The 18,466-nt window shown below is 46.0% G+C and overlaps 1 protein-coding gene across 1 annotated transcript in view; it reads right to left on the minus strand.

The window, feature by feature from the left end:
• The window catches only part of TLE5 (TLE family member 5, transcriptional modulator), a 489,246-nt gene that overhangs the window by 332,526 nt on the left and 138,254 nt on the right, over nt 1–18,466 (minus strand). The gene's annotated exons all lie outside the window — the stretch shown is intronic.

An 18,466-nucleotide genomic window follows, 5' to 3' on the forward strand; every position in this document is an offset into this window, starting at 1 on the left:
CACGTACAAAACATATTTGCTTTACAGCAAACCAACACAACTATGTTGTTGATTACTACTGAATCCTGAACTGTAGGTCTATTAACAAAAGTTCTCTTTTTTTATTTCTTAAACCTTTTAATACACATGACAGGCTAAAAGTGGGACACACGAAAAGAAGTTTTGTACCTATCATAAATGTAGATGCTCGAGTGTTGACACTGCTGCAGTCATTACACTTGGGTTATACTGCCGTCAGGTGGTCCCGCAGTCGGCCAGAGTTCCAAAGTCTTGGTCCGGCGTCGGTTGCTGTCGCCTCCTCCCTGACGTCAGTGCGACAGGGGTATATAAGATGCAGCCGACGCCATTTTCTTCAGTTTTTCTTGCCCCAGATGTCAGGTGCCCCAAAATAGGTAGGCAATTCAAATTGCTAGTAAACAATACAAAAGAAAAGCAAACAACCATTTTTAGGTTACTCCCCATAGGTAAAAAGGGTAGATGTCCTAGGTAAATACCAGAAATTAAGAGGGGAAGGAGGGTAAGCTGGACTGCAGCAGTGTCAACACTCGAACATCTACATTTATGGTAGGTACAAAACTGTACTATGTTCGTGTTACACTGCTGCAGTCATTACACTTGGGTGGAATCCCAAAGCTGACGTAGGGAGGCTGGATCTATAAGGCATTAGGGGTGGCTATAAGGGCCTGCAGTACAGCAGTGGCGAAGCCAGCTCTGGATTTGGAGTATAAAGGCAAACGGTAATGTTTGGTGAAGGTATGCACAGAACTCCACGTTGCTGCTTCCAAAATATCCTTGGTAGGTACTCCTCTGAGGTAGGCAGTTGAAGTGGCTGTTGCCCTGGTGGAGTGAGATCTAATGCTGCTAGGTACAGGTTTCCCATGGTGGGCATAGCAGAAACGTATACAGTGTCCTATCCATTTTGAAATAGTCTGCTTTGAAATGGCTTTTCCCTGTGCTCCTGCAGTGTATGCTACCAATAATTGCTCTGATTTTCTGAAAGCTTTGGTTTTGTCCAAGTAGAAGTGTAATTGTCTGTGAATGTCCAAAGAATGTAGCAATTTCTCCCCTTTGTTCTGTGGTTTTGGATAAAAAGTTGCCAAGTGAATAGTTTGGTTCAGAGCCACACTTGATACCACCTTTGACATAAACATAGGGTTAGTTCTTAAAGACACCCTGTCCTGGTGGAAGATGAGGAAAGGTTCCACTGCCATTAGTGCCTGTAATTCTGAAACTCTTCATGCTGATGTAATTGCCAGTAGCAGGGCAGTTTTCCAAGAGATGTATTTTATTTCTGCTGTGTTAGCTGGCTCAAAAGGAGGTAGAGTTAATTTTTCCAAAACAAAGTTGAGGTCCTAAGTTGGTGTAGGTGCTCTACGGGGCGGTCTTATGTTTTTAGCCCCTCTGAAGTTTTGTTTGAGCAAAGGATTAGAAAAAATTGGTGGATCCGTGTTGTAATGAGCAGAGATAGCTGAGGCATGGATCTTGATAGATGAAAGAGAGAGGCCCTTGTCCAGCATCTCAGTTAAGTATTGCAGTATCTGAGGAATGTTTGGGACAAGAGGGTCAAGGCTGCGCGCTTGGTTCCAGGCATAGAATCTCTTCCATTTATCCGAGTATGCTTTCCTGGTGCTAGGCCTTCTGGCCTCCAGAATGACATCCATAACAGCTTTGGAGAGAGGCATTGCTTGCTTGACTAGGGAATTTTCCATGCAGCTAGGTTTAAGGTCTTTAGATGGCTGTGAAGTATCCGATTGTTGTGCTGTGTCAGCAACTCTGGGATTTAAGGCAAAATCCAGGGTGGTTCTTGTGCTAAGTTCTTTAAGATTGGGTACTAGTGCTGGCATGGCCAGTCTGGTGCAATCAGCATCATTTTTGGCTCTTCCTGCCTGGCTTTTATGAGTACCTTTGGGGGGAGAGGTAAAGGAGGGAAAACGTATACTTGTAGTTTTTTCCAGCTGAATAAGAGGGCATCCACTTTCCATGCTTGTGGATGGTAGCTCCTTGTGCAGAATTTCTGTAATTGGCAGTTCTTTGAGGAAGCAAACAGATCTATTTCCGGACTCCACCATTTTTGTGTTATTATTCTGAATATTTGTGGATTCAGTTTCCATTCGTGTGGGTCCATAATGTTTCTGCTTAGGTCGTCTGCCAGTGTGTTTTTCTCTCCTGGCAGGAATTGTGCTTGCAGATGAACTTGGTAGTTTAGAGATGTGTTCCACAAGGTCATGGCTTGTCTGCAGAGGGGGTAGGAGTGTGTGCCCCCTTGCTTGTTTATGTACCATATAACTGTGGTGTTGTCTGTCTTTAGTAGTAATTGTCCTGGATGCAGTAGGTCCTTGAAAGCTATAATAGCATTTCGGACAGCTAGCATCTCTTTTTGATTGATGTGGAGATGTCTTTGCTCTGTGGGCCACTCGCCCTGGATACATTTTCCTGCCATGTGTGCTCCCCAGGCGTAATCCGATGCATCTGTTGTCAGTGTTTTCCTGGCTGTGGGTTGAGTGAAAGGCTGTCCCTTGTTGAGGTGACAAGCTTGTGCCCACCATCGAAACTCCTGTTGTAGGCAAGGAATTAGTGGTATAACTGTTTCCAAACTTTGACAGTGTTGAGACCATACGCTCTTTAGGTACCATTGTAGTTTCCTCATATGCAGTCTGGCATATGGAATTAGTAGTATGCAAGATGCCATGTAGCCCAAGGCCTGCAAAATTATTCTTGCAGGGAGTTGGGTCTTTGTTGTCATTAACTGAAAATATTGAGTCAGTTGTCCTTGCTTGTCTGGCGTGAGATAAGCCATCTGGGCTGTTGTGTTCAAGCTGGCACCCAGGAATATTATCTGTTGTGAGGGCACTAGTTTTGATTTCTTTTCGTTTACTGTGTAACCCAGGCAACTTAATAACTTTTTTACGAACGCCAGATGCTTTAGTAGAATGTCCTTGCTCTCTGCTTGAATCAGGCAGTCGTCCAGGTATGGATAAATTTGAATTCCTTTTTGCCTGCAAAATGCAATTACTGGTGCCAGGCATTTTGTGAAGACCCTGGGCGCAGTAGATAAGCCAAAGGGCAGTGCAGAGAATTGAAAGTGCATTGAACCAGCTAGAAATCTGAGGTATCTTCTGCAGTTTTGTCTGATAGGGACATGCAGGTATGCCTCTTTGAGGTCCAACGTCACGAGCCAAGCTTTATGGGAAGAAGCTGCTGTAGTGTCAACATCTTGAATTTCGGTACATCCAGGTAAGTGTTTAGTGTAGAAAGGTCCAGAATGGGTCTCCAGGCTTTGTCCTTTCTGGGAACCAAAAACAGTCTCGAGTAAAATCCTTGTCCTTGTTCCTGTGGTGGTACCTTTTGAATAGCTCTCATGTCCATGAGTGCTGTAATTTGTCTTTGAGCCTCTGCCCATTGATTTGGTGGCAGATTTGGCATTCCTTTTAGCCTTGGCAGGGTGTGAAAATGGAACCTGTAACCTTGAGATACAATGTTGAGAACCCATTTGTCTTTGGTGATGCAATGCCAGTTGTGATAGAAAAGTGCCAGTTTTCCTCCTAAGGGGGGTGCCAAGAGAGAACTGTTTGACAGCTGTAGTGGAAAGTCATTGAGTCTGTTTTTTATAAGGTTGAGGCCTGTCTTCTCCTTCTTTCTGGCCTGGTGTGCCCCACTGTCGAGGCCTGTAAGGGCCTTGTGTCTGACCTCTACCTCTTGGACGTCTGTATCTGCCCCTTTGAGGTCTGTCTGTGACTGGAAAGGACCAATTCTTTGTTGGCCAATTTCTGCTAAAACGAGGAGGCTGAACCTGTAAGAAATCTTTCACCATTTGCATAGATTTTGCCTTATCCTCCATCTTCTTTAATACCTCCTCTGCCTTAACTCCAAGCAGCACATCCCGCTGCAAAGGTGCATCCAATAATTTTACCTTAACATGATCTGGTAACGTATGTTCTTTTAACCAAGCATGCCTTCTAATGACAGAGAATGTAACTGCTGCTCTACAGGAGGCCTCTAAGGAGTCAAACCCACATTGCAAAGTATGTTTTCCCACTTGTTCATCAGCATGCAATAAATCCTGCATTTCTTTTAAGTTAGGAGGATCTGAATCTGGAAGCATCTTTTGTTTCAACTGAGACATCAAAAATTGCTGATATTTTAGCATGTGAAACTGGCAATTCAAGGCTCTCATTGCTAAAGCTGCAGAAGTATACATCTTCTTTCCCCATCTGTCTAAAAGCTCTGGAATCTCTGTCAGAGGGAACTGGGTTTTTTCCTGATGAGGCATTAATCCCTTTGGTCCCTGAGAAATAGTTTCAGGGTCAGCAACAGGGCTTTTGTACAGAAATTGGTGAGAGTCAGGGACTCTGTAATATCTATCAGGTTTAACTGGGGCTGGGGGTAAGGAGTCAGGGTTCAAACTGGACTCAGTGTGCACATAATCCACAATGTCTAGAACTGGCGGGATAGCAAGGGGTCTGTGTTGAGGCAATAAAAGGAAGTCTCTGAGCCTTTTCTTGGATTCTGAGTAATCCTGACCTTCCCAATGGAAATGCTCCCACATGGTATGTAAGGTCTCCCCAAAGGAGTAATCCTCAGGCGGAAAGGCTGACGGAATTGATTCCTCAGCATCAGAATACTCATAAGGGGGTAAAGAATATCCTAGGTCCGAGGAAGAGTCAGAGGAAATGGACACCTGGTCAGAAGATTCATAGTCTGCATCCTGTCTGGGCCTTTTATAAGGTGGGGGATGGGACCCCCTGATCAGGGTGATTAGGTCCTCGGCCATTTTTAGCATTTGTTTCTTAGGCATGGAAGCATGCCCTGGAGAGAGTTGTGTCTGTTTCTTTGCTTTTAAGGGGGGCTTAGACTTGACAGAGGGTTTAATGGTTAACTTGGCAGGTCTGAAAACACCCTCTGTAAAAAGAAGTTATGTACTCACCATAACGTTCCATCTGAGTAGATACTTCATTTGTCTGCAACCTGTGGGGTCTCGGATCCGATCCGGCAGCTTTCCAAGCTCCAAGATTCGAGCTCCTAGCTCCTCCCCCCTACCCATAATCCCCTACTACCAACCACATTACCTCAGATCGTTTTTTTTTTGCCTCACCAACTCGAGACAGAAACCATCTCCGAATGATCAGAAAAATTCCCGAGGTTCGGGGGATGGCAGGGGGGTCGGTTGCACACAAATGAAGTATCTACTCAGATGGAACGTTATGGTGAGTACATAACTTCTTTATCTGAAGTAGTTACTTCATTTGATCTGCAACCTGTGGGACAGAGTCCCCAGCTAACCTATAAGAACCTGGGTGGTCCTTACGGAAGGATATTCCGAAGCACCGCGGAGCCAAAAGAAGCCCTACTCCTGGAAATTATATCCAGTTTGTAATGAGAAATGAACGTATGAGATGAGGACCAGGTAGCTGCTGAACAAATATCGTCTACTGGAACCCTAGACCAAAAGGCTGTTGAGGTAGCTACAGATCTTGTGGAATGAGCACGGACGCCAACCGGAGCTGGCTTCCTAGATGAAGTGTATCCTAGCATAATGCACTGACAGATCCAATTTGCTACAGTCACTTTAGCAATTGCCTTGCCCATGGCTGGTTTTGCATAAGAAACAAACAACTGGTCCGACTTGCGAAACTCTCTAGTCCTGTGCAAGTAAAAACGCAGTTGTCTGTGTACATCCAATTTGTGCAACGTGTATTCGCCTTTGTTGTGAAAATTTGGGAAAAATACAGGAAGATTTATTGATTGATTAATGTTTGATTCTGTAGCCACCTTAGGCAAGAAAGACGGGTTAGTCCTGAGGGACACTCTATCTTTGTGAAAAATAAGGTACGGAGGTTTGATACACAGAGCTTGTAATTCTGAAACTCTCTTGGCTGAAGTAATAGCCACTAAGAAAGCCGTTTTCCAAGACAAGAACTTCAACGGAACCGAGGCCGTAGGCTCGAAAGGTGGTCTCGTTAAGGCTTGTAAGACCAGAGTGAGATCCCACGGGGGAACCACAGTCTTGACAGGTGGTTTCAAAAAAAAAACGCCTCTTAAGAAGGTTTTGCACAACTATGTAGATGCTAAGGAGCCTATGCCGTCCCCCACGTGAAAATGGGAGATGGCCGCCAACTGCACTTTGACTGTGGAGGCAGTTGTTCCCTGTCTAAAAAGCAGGGAAAGGAAGTCCAGAATAGTCGGAATAGGGACAGTAAATGGGTCCAATTCTTTATCTTTGGCCCAGATGGAAAAAAATTTCCATTTACGGTTGTAAAGTTTCCTGGTAGATGGTTTATGAGCCGCCACCAGAATGGCCTTAACTGGGGATGAGATACCGGGAGTCCTAGCCATTAATGGAAATGGATCAACCAAGCAGCAAGTTTGAGATTGACCAGGTTTGGGGTATGGCATCTTGCTGGGTGCGAGATTAGGTCTGGACTGGGATCCAGAATCCATGGGGAAGCCACACTGTGAGACCGCAGAAAGGGGAACCAGATCTGTCGAGGCCAGAATGGGGCTATGAGGATAACTCTGCTCCCCAACAGACAGGCTTTCTGGATGAATTTCATCACAAGTGGGAGGGGGGGATAAGCATAAAGGAGTCCGGGAGGCCAAGCATGGAACAGAGTGTCTCTGGAGGTCTCCCCTCTGGGGGGAACTATCGCGAAGTACTCGCTGCATTTTGTGTTTAAAGGAGAAGCGAAAAGGTCGCAGCGAGGCTGACCCCATTTGTGGAAGACCTGCTTCACAACAGATGGATTCAGAGACCACTCGTATGGAGTGAGGAACACTCGACTTAGCTTGTCCGCTAATATGTTGGACCGTCCCGGAATGTGCGTTGCTATCAGAAAGCGGTTGGTAGAAATCGCCCATTCCCACACTCTCATGGCTTATCGACACAGGGGATAAGATCTGGTCCCTCCTTGTTTGTTTATATACCAGACTACTGACATGTTGTCCGTCTGGATTGCAATAGTCCCTATGGGAAGAAGGTCGTGGAGAGCTTGCAATGCCAAAAGCACCGCCCTCATCTCTAGGACGTTGATATGTAATGCGGTCTCTAGGGAAGTCCACGTGCCTTGAACGGATCTGCCTGAACAATGCCCCCCCACCCGAGGCAAGAAGCGTCCGTGGTCAACGTGGCTTTGGCCGGGGGAATCACAAAGGGTCTCCCTTCTCTGAGTTCCTGTGCTTGTAACCACCACAGAAGGGAGTCCCTGCACACCCTACTCAGGGGTATTGGCATGCATAATGGGTGGATCGACAGGGACCATTGGACTTGAAGGGTTTATTGTAATATGCGCATTCGCAGACGGGCATGAAGAGAGAGACCGATCGCTGCTGACATAGACCCCATTGCCCTCAGGACTAACTCCGCTGGAGGAGCAGGGCTGCGAAGAAGGGCTAACACCTGAAACGACAAGCTGTTCAGCCTGACTGACGTTAGAACAACTTTGGAGATTCGTGTATCTAACCTGGCCCCTAATGAATTCTAGGGCTTGAGTGGGGCACAGGCAGGATTTCTGCTCGTTCACTGAGATGCCTAGGTTGTGGGCCAGAGACAGGGCATAATCTCTCGCCGCACAGAGCTGATGCTTGTTGGTCGCGGTGAGGAGCCAGTCGTCTAGGTAAGGGAAGACCTGAATGCCCTGGAGTCTCAGGTGGGCTGCAACCACTGCCATGACCTTGGTGAACACTCTGGGGGCTGAGGTGAGGCTGAATGGAAGAACCCTGAATTGATAATGACTGGCTCCGAGCCGGAAGCGGAGGAACCTCCTGGATCGTCTGTCCATTAATATGTGGTAATACGCATCCTTGAGGTCTAGCGAGCACATCCAGTCGTTCTCCCGCAGCAGGGGGAGAATTGATTGTAGAGTGACCATCCGGAACTTTTCCTTGGATATGAACAGGTTCAGGGCGGAAAGGTCTAAGATGGGTCTGAGGTCCCCCGTTTTCTTTGGCACCAAAAAGAACCTGGAGTAATAACCAAATCCGGACTGGTCAGGCGGGACGGGCTGGATGGCTCTTTTTCTTAGCAGCTTTGAAATCTCCAAAGCCGCTGCCTCCCTCTGATCAGGTGGGACATCGGGGAGACGTCTGGGTTTGGGGGGAAGGTTTATGAATGGAATGGAGTAACCTCTGGATATGATCCGGAGCACCCATCGATCTGTTGTAAGTGACTCCCAGTTTGACAGGTGCTCCGACAATCGCCCCCCGACTGCCTCCAGAGAGGGACAGTCGGGCAAGCCCTCAGGGCTGTTGCGCGGGTCTGTCCGAGAAAGGTTCACTAGACCCGAAATTACGTGTCCCCCCTCTGCCTCTGGGCCGGCGTCCACCTTGTCCTCCTCTGCCTCTAGAGGACGAGTGGTCCGCAGCAGGATGGGATTGCTGAGACTTATGGAACCACAGCTTCTTTTGTCCCCTCTGATTCCTGGAGAAGGATCTTTGGGGATTAGAGAAGCGGACTCCGACGGCAGACAGCGTCTTCCCGTCCTTTTCGCTTTGGACCAGCGTGTCGCGAACAGTTTTGCCAAACAAGGCAGAACCGTCAAAAGGGGCGTTCGCAAAGGACGCCTTGAAGGGGTCAGTGAAGTCGCACAGACGGACCCAGGAGAGACGTCGCAAGACGACCCCAGCTCCGCTAGCTCTAGCGGCTCCCTCCGTTGCATGGGAGAGAAGCCGCATAGATGTAATGGAGATGGATTTTAGAGTGGCCATTCGAGTCTCAAAAACCTTTTTGTCTGGGACCGACATGGACTCCAGGGGGGCTGCAGCGTATTCTTTAATCAAGTCTCACTGTAGCCTAATGGTATGTGCCATATAGTTCAGCGCCCTTATGGAAAAGGTCGCTGAAGCAAACATACGCTTCCCAATCCGGTCAAGCGCTCGAGATTCCTTATCTGGCGGGTGAACCGAAGAACTCTCCTGCGCAAGTTCTTTCTTGGTGGCCACCGCCACCAACATAGCATCAACGGGGGTTCCTTTGGCCCACGATGGTCTATCTGTGGGTGGGCTGAGGACTTTATCGGGGCGCCTAGGGAATGGCTCCACGGTGTCGGGCTCCTTCCAAGCCCTGGTGGTAATTGAGTCCACCAGGGGGTTGGCCGGAGGGGACACCCAGGAGGTAGATGGGCCTGCCTCAAAGGCCTCCAGGAACATGGACTCATCAAGGGAGGGCTTTTGGGCTGACCAACCCCCTCTGATACGCAACATTTCCATGATGTCTCCAAAGGAGACATCTTCAGAGGGTGACCTTGGGGAACCCTCCGTATCATCTAAGTCCGTGTCTGTGGTAATGGACTCGGGGGGAGTCCAGGTGCCTCCTTTTGCACTGATGTTTCCGAGGGACCTCCTCGGTGGGACTGTCCGAAGAGGACTCGTCCACGGGTTGTTGTTCCTCCACGGGAACTAGCTGGAGGGCTTGGGCAGGCTGTCCAGATGGACGGATGATGGAAGACAGACCCTCATACAGTGGGGGTATGGGTGGATCCGAAGCCCGGGTCGGGGATCTGGAGGACCTCAACAGTACCCTCTCCACTACCTCAAAAGCCGAAGGAGAGCCACTCTCACCAGCCTCTGAGAGCAATCTCCTCGGATCCGAGGAAGGGATCGGGGTCGGAGCCGATGCAGTCGGTGCCGAGGCAGAGGTGTGCTCCGACGCCAACAGCGCCAAAGACGCAGCAACTCCCTCGGATCCGACACTCAGCCCTCGGCCCCGAGAGCTCGGGACCGACAAGCTCGAAGGTATAGTCGGCGTCGAAGAGACCACCGCTATCGGCGCCGACAATTCCCTGGGTCCGAAAGGGCCTGGATCCGATGACTCCGAGACCCGAAAACGAGTCGGAGAAGGAGTGATCGGGGCAAATATGGGGGCTGCACTCCCCCCCAGAGGGGGGGGGGCAAGAGCATCCCCATCTGCATTCGGGTCTGTAAGAACCGATGCATCATCCGATCCATATCCGCCTCGGAGATGCTTCGGGTCGACCTAGATGAAGTAGTAGAGGCGGGCCGGGAGGGCAACCTCGAAAATCTCGAGGGAGACCTATCCTCCTCCTCCGGCTCCGGCAAAAAACAGGGCGAACGGCGCAGAGAGGAGGGGGATCCGGAGACCCTCGAGGGAGATTTAAGTAGTTTTGCTGGCGGAGCCGAAGGATGAGATTTGGCCCGCCTTTTGTGGGACTTATGTCCATCCTTATCCTTGTGCCTCTTCTCTCTAAGGGAAGAGGCACTAGTTTCTCCAGAGCTCAAACCCGATGAGGGAGGTCGAGTCACAGGTAGAGCTAAGGGGATAGACGGCGCCGAAGCTGCCAAAGCAGCTGGAGCCCGAACGGGAGAGGAAGAAGAAGCCGACTCCTGGGGGAGCTTTCCCGCCAGGATCAGCTTGTTCTTCCTATCCCGAAGTGCCCGGGGGTAGAAGGCCGCGCAGATTTGGCAGGCCTCTGACAAATGGGCTGCCCCCAGGCACAAAGCGCACTAAGTGTGGCCATCAGCTGGAGAAAGTTTGTGGCCACACTCAGTACATTTAGAAAAAATGGCCTTAGGCCCTTCTGACATCATTCACACACACACCCAAACACTAGGAGGGGGAGGGGAGTGAAGATAAAACTAGTAATAAATTTAACAGAAAAGGGAACAAAAACTAGCACAAGAAGCAGAAAAGGGAACTAACACACACACAACGACAACTTTGAATGAAAAGTTGGTTTAAAACCAGCAATGATCTCACCCAGCCAGGAGCTCTTCATAAGGAAGCTTCTTCAGCCGCGGCAAAAAACGATCTGAGGTAATGTGGTTGGTAGTAGGGGATTATGGGTAGGGGAGGAGCTAGGAGCTCGAATCTTGGAGCTTGGAAAGCTGTCGGATCCGACACCCCACAGGTTGCAGATCAAATGAAGTAACTACTTCAGATCTGTGGATTGCTCAGCTACTTCGATTCCCTCTGTAGGTTTAGGATCGGTAAGCTGAAGGCCTAGTGTGTCCGAAGGCCCAGCCAGCTCCACGTGGGAGTCAGATGCGGTCTGTGGTTCTGCGGAAGCGGTCGTCAGTGGCTGCGTAGGCGCCTCGCTGAAAACCGGAGAACCGGCGACCGGCCTAGAAGAGGCCTGTTCGTCAGTTTTGGGCCTCGGATGCCTGTCCTTGTCCTTGCGCTTTTTATGCATTGCGGTCGTCGGAATTTCCGATGGCATGGTGTAATTGAATTTTCTACCAAAATAATGTCGGGCAAAATCAAAAACGACGTTTAATAGTGCGCTTGTTAAACCTAGCACAAAACAGACAACCAGTGATGTCGTGGTACAATAGGAGTGGAAATCCTTATGAGGTATTTGCTTCCCACAAGAAATACAGTTATTAACTTTTACTGACATCGGTCTGAGGCAAGAAAAAGTTTCCCCAACGGGGTACTTAGCTTTTTAGAAGACCTCGGTTCTGGATTCGGAATGAAAATCTCAGGAGTCGGCCGACCGGCACTTGCGTACTGCTTCTGCTTCGGGCACCGCACGGCAAGAAAGACTGGAGAAAATGGTGTCGGCTGCATCTTATATACCCCTGTCGCACTGATGTCAGTGAGGAGGTGACACCAACCGATGCCGGACCAAGACTTTGGAACTCTGGCCGACTGCGGGACCGCCTGACAGCAGGATAACCCAAGTGTAATGACTGCAGCAGTGTAACACGATGAACATCATACAAACAGAAAATAAAGAAGAAAATCCAAGTGATCGTGTTTACAGCGGGGAAAGAACACAGGGATTTACCTGTATCACACATCTGTTAGGACAAAATAAAGAGTGCAAATCATTTGTAAGTTTATTAAAACAGACAATAAAATGCATGCAAATATAACAAAAGGTTATTTTAAAAATGGATTTTTGCGGACTGGCAATTAACAGCCTATTCCTTTATGTGTGGTTTGTTAAGAAATATTTGAAACAAAAGTGGGAAACCATCAAACCACAAACATTATTTTGAGTCAAAACAAAAAGAATACCACAGAAGCCTTACAGAATTGTTTGACAACAAATGGAAAGAATTCTAAAACACACAAAAATGATGATCTGTTTGACGGGGTGAGGGGGGGGGGGTGGCAGTGGAAGTTCTTTAAGCATCATAAGCACAGCAAAGTTTGGAACTGCTGAAGAGAATGTTAAAGTGTCAGTACAACCTGTGACTAAAAAATGGTGCAAGTGACAACCAAAGATAATCCAAGTTACAGATAACATTCCTTTCTCAAGTTACACTGTTCATGGCAAAATCCCAGAAAATGGCAAAAATACACAACCTATATGCTCACAAACCTGACAGAGTCATTACTATACATTACAATCAATGAATACACCAGCAGTCTGAATTTTTGCTAATCTTTTAGTATTTGGCAGAGGTGAATGAGGAAATGCACGATAATCTTCAATTATGGCAGCATATGCCCTGGCATACAAAAAGAAAGCTATTTTTTAAGTTACTGATGACTTTATTCAAGATAATAAACTGGAATGGAGTCCATGTATTAGAATAAGGAAGGACAAAGCAAAAGGCATGGCTGAGTTCTAAGTAATCTTTCTACATATTAAAACTGCTGCACAAGAAGCAAAATGAACACACACTATACACACTACTGTATATGCAGAGAAGCATTTGCCATTTACAAAATAGGGATGCTGATAAAAAAAAAGTACTTCAAGGCATTAAAACTGTACATTTTGTAAAAGGCTGTCAAATAAAAAGCCCTATTCTTGTTTCAGCTACTATGATAAGGTAAGTGATCACATGCAACTATTTTTGACACGCTGAAATGCGGGGCTTTTGCATGGAAAAATCCTCAATCATCTATCTGTAGCATCAGGAAGAACTTCATAGTTTTCTACATGATACATTTAACCTGTAGGGTTGTTTATATAACTGGAAATGGCTATGCAAATTAGCATACTTTGCAGATAACTTTCACAATTTAAATAATGTCAATCTGTCCTTGCAAGAACACTAGCCTTCTAGGCCACCCTTGTACCTCATCAAATGCAAACTGGAAAGGATTCTATCTGTTAGAGTTCAATTTCCCAAAGCTGAACTCTCAGATTGATGTTTTCCGTAAGAAGTCATTATCCGTACAGTTTCTAAGTGTGAAGCAAGAAATTAGTTTTCACAGATTTTCCTTTCCTTCACTATGAATTTGTCATCTTTAAGTTAAGAGGTGTGTATGTGTGTGTGTGTGTGTGGGGGGCAGCTTGGCCTTGCTCAGAATTGCTCTGCTGCTGATAATATACATTAATTTTTTTGTTGGACTGAATTCCAGACCAGTTTTGCTTAGCAAGTTAGTCTATCACCAAATTGTAACTCAAGTCATAGGGGAAGACATATTTCTACAGCCAATGCTCAAGACAAAGTTAATGTCAAGATCACAAAATTACAACTACAGCATAAATTACTTGAAAGTGGTGACAAACTCCTTTCCATCCTTTAATGAATTAGTAATACATATGCCTAGCAAAAGTGAGAGTGACGCTCTGCTAACAATGAACTATACTGGAAAGTTTTACTGTAAAGGTGCTCTCATCTTTGTAAGAATTACAAAGTAACACTTATGAATGGATAAGGAACCTTTTTATTACCAGTATCCTGACACTGCCAAGAAACTTTGCATTTAAAAAGTGCAGCTCTTGGAAATGGATTCAGACCTATTCCACAAAACAAAATTTGAACAAAACATGCAGGCATCATTCTGGTTGGATGTTACTGCCACATATCAATATTTGCCCATTCCAATTTCTTTTTTTTTTTCTTTTTCTCCACATTCCTTGTGTTTTGTCCAATGGCTCCACTTTCTTCACCCCATCGGTTCCTTCATTATTCTCTCACAGCAGGATCCAGGCACCTTCTTGTCCAGGCAACAGCCCTACAGCTCAGATGTTTCCTGGATGAAGGGCCTAATCAGTCCATTTGTTCCTCAGAGAGGCAAGGAAAAGCTGGTGATAATGAGTGGGCACATCTACTGGGACTTGTAGCCTGCCTTCTCCCCCTAGAGCTCCTAACCCCACAAGGCAGCTCCATGAAGCTCCACCATAACTGCCTACCATGGGAAGGCGTACATGCTTCCACAAACATCTTTCCTCAAGCTACTTGTCCTACTGCATGTCCTCAGCAGGTGCAACGCCTAGTGCTACTTTCTAGGTGTTATACAAGCAGAGATTGAAAGCCATCGCCCTACCCCAGGATAGGCAAGCTGGGAGCAGCCACTCTCTCCCATCCCCCTGACCAAACTCCTCCGAAGCCAGTGCCACTAATCAAACACAGGTCACCTGGGTCAGTATAAAGGTTTCATCCCTCTGCTCCATGGGATTGGGTTTTCTTACTTACTGTTCTATACTTGGGCAAAGTTGAATCTTCAATGCCAGTAGGCAAGAAGACAAAATATAAAAGTTTTATTCATGTAGAGCTCCACCTCACACACATATACACTATTTCCACATTTGTTTCATCTAATCACTAGCAGTATATCCCTCAAATTAAAAAGTTACTGACATTTTCAATATCATTATTTAATTTATTACTTAACATTTTATTTGTACTTAATGCAGTACACATTTAAAGTTTGTAAGATTTTAAGAAAAATTTACTTCTTCTAGTCTAGGTAAAATAGTATTACCCCTCCAAATTACATTTGCCAAATATGTGGTATGACTGTAGGACTAAAATCTGAAAAGGGGTATGGGATTACAAAAATTTTGGAAAATAATGCCTTAGATGAAGGACATGACAGCAAAAAGCCAACAAAGAAATTAAGACGATGTGTCTGCCTATAAAGATTGCCAAGTGATGCAGCAAGCAAAAACAGCAGTACTTTCAATTTTGTAAAACACCGCCAAACTGTAAGTGGAGAAAATATCAGAAGAAATAAAGAAATGTTAGCTTAAAAGAGTGGTGGCGGGGGGGTTCTAGAAAAAACACAGGGAGACTGATAGACTGGCAAGAGTGAATTCTAAGACAACTTTTGGCAAGAAAGCGGGGTTAGTGGGTAACAACCATATCCCTGTGGAAAATCAGGTATGGTCGTCCCACCACGAGAGCTTTCAGCTCAGAGATTGGGCTTGCAGAAGTCAGTACAATAAGTAAACCCATTTTCCATGTTAAGAGCTTCATATCAGCCTAAGCAACAGGTTCAAAAGGTGGTAAAGTTCAATTTCTCCAAGACACAGCCGAAATCCCATGGAGGACAAATTTGCTTCCATGAGGGTCTCATATGTAATACTTATTTATTGAACTACTGTACCAAAAGAAAAGAAGAGGGGGATCCCACTGGTAGACAAGCAGAGATGGCTGGTAAATGCACTTTAATGGATGCATATGATAAGCCATCTGGAAGTAGCTCGGACAAATATTTTATAAGGGATATTAACCTCATGTGGCCCTCTTTTCTCAACTAGGTACCACTTAGAAAACCCCATCCATCTGTAAACGCAAGATTTTCTACTAGCAGGTTTTCAGGCCTCCTTTAACCATCTGCTGCACATCCTCATAGGTTGGTACTAGGCTATCGGTCCTAGGGCCTATACAAGCCTAGCCATAACAATTCCCTGGATATTTCTTCCCACAATATTTACTTCCCGGGACCCCTGTCTAGCAGGGTGACTGACGTGATCCCCAGGGTGAATTTCCTATCTCCCATCCAATCATCAAGGTTCCTTTTGAAGACGGCCACGGAAGCGCTCTGCTTGACATGTATGCACAGTCCATTCCAGAGTATGGGGAGTCTCTGGGTCAGGAACCTATCCCTCCAGCATGTTTTGTTCATTGTGATGACAAGGTTTAGATCCCTGGAGCGTGTGACTCTGAGGAATTGGGATTTCTTTAAGTGGAGCATGTCCAAGAGCTCAGGGTTTGACATGGCCTTACATGTTAAGCAGAGATCGCCTCAGAGTAGACTATATGCCATAGAATATAACTGGAGTTTTTTTAGACAGTCAGCATAGGGCATCTGATTTAGGCCTGTGGTTCTTTTAGTGAGGTATTTCTGTGTTCTTTCCAGCTGTTGCAGATGTCTTGTGAGGTACATACCAAACGAGGCATTGTACTCTATAATGGGTCCAGTGAGGGATGAGTACAGTGGGACAATGACCTCCTTTTTTCTGGATGAAAAGACCTTAGTGATGAGGTGTGCCACACAGAAGGACTTCCTGACTGTTGTGGTGATGTGGTTATCGAAGGTGAGACCACTGTGCACCTGTGTACCTAAGTCTCTCATCACACTTTCGGTGTTTAGTGTACTGCCACCTATGTGGTAATTCATGGGTACATAGTTTTCCCAAAGGGGATAACTATACATTTCTTGGCATTAAGCTTGAGTCCATGGCTCTGGCACCAAGCATCTGTTTCTGTACGGCCCTTTTGTAGAATATCCACATCATCTGGGATTTCAATAATGGCTCCCAGTTTGTAGTCATCTGCAGACTTTGTTAGTCAAAGTCCCTTAGTGTTGGCCTGTATGTCAGAGAAGTAGATGTCAAACAAGAGTGGTCCCAGGACTGAACCCTGAGGTACTCCACTTGTCTGGAGCTGGATTTGGAGTAGGCTACTTTTACAGTCTGGGTTCTGTCAGTAAGCCAGTTGGCAACCCATCGAGTGACAGGGATTTATGTCCAGATTAGTACGTTTATCTATGATTCCAGAGTGGGGGATGGTGTTGAAGGCCTTGGCGAGGTCCAGATAGGCTGTGTGGACCGTCTTACCCTCGTCCACAGCTCTGGAGACTGATTTGAAGAAGTCAATCAGGTTCAGGAGACAAGATCGGCCCTTCACGAACCCAAACTGGGTGGGGTCCAGTGTTTGAAGGTCGCCTATGTCTTTGTTTATAATTTCCATGATAATGCGTTCCATGCCCTTGCAGATCAGGCTCGTCAGACTGATGGGACAGTAGTTCCCAGGATTCAAGGTGGATCACCCCTTGTGGAGTGGGATAAGTGTAGCTGTGCACCACTCAGTGGGCACGAAGCCTGAGGTGAAGCTATGATTAAACATAACACTTATGTAAGATGCCATTTCATGTAGTACACAGCCCGGGAAGTCATCTGGTCCCATGGATGCTATATTCTTAACTTTGGAGAGTGCGGTTTCTACCTGTGTGGCTGTGATTACCGGAACTTGGCAATCTTTTGATATTGAGATGGGCCTTTTAGGAGGTGAGAGGGAGGTGAAGTTGGCACTAAATTGATCTACCACGATATTGGCAATATACTTGGGATCAGTATATTTAATGACATTCTGTTGTAGCTCAGAGCAGATATGAGCATTGCCATTTAAATTCTTGACATAACTATAGAATGCCTTGTGGTTGTCTTTGGAATCTTTGGCAATTTTATTTTTGTAACTAGCTTTGGAGGATTTTATGAGGGATCTCAGCTTCTTACTGAGGCGAGTAAGGGAGTTTTTTGCATCCTGGGATTTTCCTCTTTTCTGCAACAGTTTCTTCCTTCTGTTGTATAGTTTGTTTATGGCAGGGGACCACCAGATTGGCTTCCTTTTTTTGGAGGAGAGCGTCTTGGTTCTATTTGGGATGGCACGATTCACGCACGACTGGATGTGCTCATACAGTGCCTTAGTGTAAGATTCAGCAGTCGAACTTTCAGCTCCCGTCTGCATGGGTGTCATGAAGTTTGTCACTTCCGACTTGAGTAGCATGAAGTTGGCTTTGGAGAAGTTTTTTATGGAGGTTTTCTTACTGGGGGGTGAGGGTGGGATGTGGATGTCAAGGATGACCAGCTTATGGTCAGACCTGACCAATGAGGGGGTGACCACTGGTGTGCATCTATCTCCCATGCTGGTAATGACCATATCCAGGATAGTGGAGCCCCTGGTGGTACAATGGATTACTTGATCCAGGGCACTGGAATTTATGAATTCCAAGAACCGTTGGGAAAAGATATTGGTACACGAGTAGTTTTCCCAGTTAATGGCAGGGTAGTTGAAATCACCCAGTATTAGGGTGTTTGGTTGTATCTTAATATTTTTCAGTACGTTTAGAAAGGTGGCTTAAATATTGCTTGAAACCACCACGAGGAAGAAAGTTTTAGTCTTTTATTAATAAAAACAAAAACGAGCGCTTTCACGCAATAAGATGCGCTTCATCAGGTTACAAATTTCACAAAGATTTTAGTTGCCTTTATAGTGAAAACATATTGTCAATTATTCAATCAATTAGCAAATAAATCAGTGCATTGTTGAAATAATTCATCAAGATAACGCTGGTATATTTGCGTTCAATAAAAAGGCTTAAATATACTGTTTTAAAATACTTTCAATACAAATGACCCTTCATAATCTATAGTCTCATAAATATATAATACGTTTAGAAAGGTGTAGTGAGAATCTTGGGGCATGATGGGGGATCTGTAGCAAGCTACAATTTGGATTGCAGTCTTACCTAGTGTTAGTTGCACCTGGAGAATTTCAGATGCATTGTGTTGGGCAACTAGCCTGGAGGTGTGAATATCCTTGG

The sequence above is a fragment of the Protopterus annectens genome, chromosome 13.part0 (genome assembly GCF_019279795.1).
Source record: "Protopterus annectens isolate FY-2018-M chromosome 13.part0, PAN1.0, whole genome shotgun sequence".
Taxonomy (NCBI): Eukaryota; Metazoa; Chordata; order Ceratodontiformes; family Protopteridae; genus Protopterus; species Protopterus annectens.